We start from the raw sequence: 3,216 nt of genomic DNA, 5'->3' as shown, positions 1-3,216 counted from the left end.
GCGAGCCCTGACCTAGCTACCCCCTCCTGGCATACCCGCCCCACCCCGCCACAGCCCCGCCACGCCACGCCCATCCCGCCCAGGCCCCGCCCCAGCCCAGCCCCTTCGGCCAGGTAGGGCCTCGCTCCCTGGGGGGTGCTGCGAGGGGCAACCGAGTGGAACCCATAAGGGCACTCACCTGGGTGGAAGAACACGTGTCTGTTCAAAGACAGGGCGCCCGCAAATACTAAAGCAGTGAGGATCCGTTCACCAACGTTAGGGATGAACCCCAGTATCCAGTAAGCGCTGGGAGGGGGATGTCCACCCAACACGGAGGAGGCTGCACCCTGAGTCCACAGGTGCTTGCGGGCAGCAACGGTCATGGCCGGGAGCCTAGACCGAGTCACGGGGCGCTGTCCCAATGGAGGCCGCCTCAGGCAGCGGGGGCGGCCCCCCGCGGGAGGCTGGAACCCGGCACTGGGCAGGCCACGCTGCCCGCTGCTCCCAGGGACAACTCTGCCTTCCTCCGGGGGCCACGCGTGTAAGGCTGCCATTTGGGGCTGTTTTTACCCACAAAACTCCTTTTCACAGTCCGCCTTTGTATTGTCTCTACCAGGGCGCAAGGCCTTTGAGGCGAAGGGCGTTTCCTGCAGGGGCCTGGGGCGGCCCCAGCTGAGTCACAGGTCAAAGCTCAGGGGCGGCGCTGGGCAGTTTCTGGAGCAGAGAGCAGAGGCTGCGGCCCCCTTCTGCTAGGCGGGCGGTAGTGACTCGCTGCCCACGGAACTGGCCGCGCTGGACAGTCGGACCCGGGTCCTCACCACCACCCTCACAGCTGTGCATCCCCCTGCACCCACTGACCCGCACGCTGCACCGTCAGGACTCCAGCTCCCACGGCCACGGTGCGGGGCCTGACAAGGTCACGGCCACATCGCGCCAGATAGGGATGGCGTCCAGGTGAAGGCTGACCGCCCACTCGGGTCTTGTGGGACAGTCAGCGCTCACCACTCACTGGCTACTCAGATCCACACCCACCAGTGGCCTCACCAGCCACGGAGCTCCGCGCCTCCGCAGCCAAGTGCCCCGCAGGACAGGGCCCCTCGTGCCCACTCCCCCCCGCGCAGACCCACCTCCTGTGGGTTCGGGTGTCTCCTAACTGCGCCGCCTGCCAAGCCCTGTCCTTACCCAGGCCCCGTTCCCAGGGGGCGCCCCTCCTCTCTGCAAAACCGGTCAGGCTTTCAGACCCTGGGCCAGCCCTGTGGGCTCTCTGCCCTCAGTGCCCTGGCCGCCATCACCACCGGCAGCAGAAACACCGCCCAGCCCTGAGGGCTCATTGACGTCCACTGCTTGCTTCCTCCTGGTGGGCACGACGATTCCCTCCCAGAGCCCATGCCCTGCTGGCAGGCCGGCCGGCCGGAGCTGGGGCCGCAAGGGCCAAGTGGTGCCGTGGGCCATGAGGCTGGCGGGGTGGTCTCCAGCGCCACCCACACCCGTCGGTTAACAGGGGACCCGGGCGGAACCGAAGGAGAAGAGGCCGCCTCTCCGGAGAAGCCCTCGAAGCTCAGGCGCCAAGCGGAGAGGCTGCAGCCGGCCACTGGGCAGCTGTGCCGTCAGATGGGGCGCCGGAGCTGGGTGCGTCATGCCCAGGGGCAGGGGCACCTGGCTCAGGGGACAGGTAAGATTTCAGCTTGTCCCGAGTACAAAGGCCAGGAGCCATTTCAAGCAGGGAACTGGACACCGCCAGCTGAACAAGACGCCGCCCGCTGGTGGGCGCCCCAGTGCCAGAGTCTGACTGAGTGGCCATGGGCCTGGGTCTGCCCCCAGCCCAGGCGCCCATCCAGCCGGTTCCGGTCCAAATTATCCACCCACCCTGCGCGCAGCCCGCACGCACAGGGCATATTCACACCCAGGGCCGCGGGCTAGGGCCAGGCCTGCGCAGTGGCCTCTGAGTGCTGGCCGGAGCCGCCTCTCCTCCCAGGGTCCCTCTCAGCGGGTTTCCACCACCCAGCCAGCCCACGAGTCCACACTCAGGCCCCAGTGGGGCCCAGGTGGAGAAGCTGCGGCTTCTCTCGCTTCGCACTAGCCGGCAGAGTCCACCCACGGGGGAGAGGCACAGACGGGCACCTGCGGCACAGACAGCGCCCAGTCGAGGCCCTGGGGCACAGGTCACGGCGCGGAACTTGTTCTAGGGAAGGCGCGACGGGAGCGACAGAGCCCGAGGCCTGCAGGCCCAGCGGTCACAGCCCTGGACTCGCTCGAGGCCAGTGGGGGGGCGGCAGCAGGAGACACCCTGAATCTGCCTCGACAGATTGAAAATCCGCTCAGAGTGTCCTGTCACCGCCGGCCCTGAGCCTTGCAGGTGCTCGAATCCTGAGGGCCACAAATGTCAGCAGGCGCCGCTGAGGCGGCGCCCAGGACAGAGCCCGTCTGTCAGCTACGGAGGGTGGGCAGGCTGGTCCCACGCGTTTGCAAGGACAGCACTGGCCAGTGTTACGCCAGGGGCCGCCGCGCCAAGTCTAACCGCCTCCGCCACGGGCCCCAAGGCCCAGGCTGCCGACACCGGGCTCTGGCTCTCTGGGGGCTCGGGGCGCCCCCGCTCAAGCACGCTCCACACAGCCCCGCTCGCCATCCATTTCCGGACGCGTTCCTCTTTCACTTGTACAAAGACTTGTTCCTCCCAGTGTGGCCCCGTTGGCTGCAGGCAGTGTGGGCTAAGATGGGGCCCACCCGGCCCTGCGTCCAGGAGCACCGGGCTGGGCACAGGGCTCGGGCGCCAGGGCCGCCCCGTGGCTCCTGTTTTACAGCCAGGACCAAAGGCGCCACGCCAGTAAACGTGCTTCAAGGGAGGCGGCCAGGCTTCTCCACGCTGTCCGGGCGCCGCACGAGAGCACATCGGCAGGTGCCCCCGGCCGCCCGGGGCCTCCTGGGTCTCCCCAGATGCCCTGGGGCCAGCTTGGCCTCCCCCGCGGGCGGCCGCACCTTGCCAGGGAGAAGGGAGCGGGCCGGGCACCACCTGCTGTGGACGGAGGCTGCGGGGATCGGCGCCCGCTGCAGGCTTCTGAGACAGACCTCCCATTGTGTGCCGGCGGGACGCGAGGCCCTCGCACTGGGCCCTCTGCAGAGGTCACTGAGGGCTGGCGAGGCGACGACACGCCAGGGGGCGGGGGCGCCGCATCTCTGCCGCCGAAGGCTGCGCAGCGCGCACAGCAGCTGCGGGCGCGAGCGGCACCGCACACACCC

This window comes from Condylura cristata, unplaced genomic scaffold (genome assembly GCF_000260355.1).
Source record: "Condylura cristata isolate star-nosed mole 26May11 unplaced genomic scaffold, ConCri1.0 scaffold00015, whole genome shotgun sequence".
Classification (NCBI taxonomy): Eukaryota; Metazoa; Chordata; class Mammalia; order Eulipotyphla; family Talpidae; genus Condylura; species Condylura cristata.
This window is presented reverse-complemented; position numbering follows the sequence as displayed.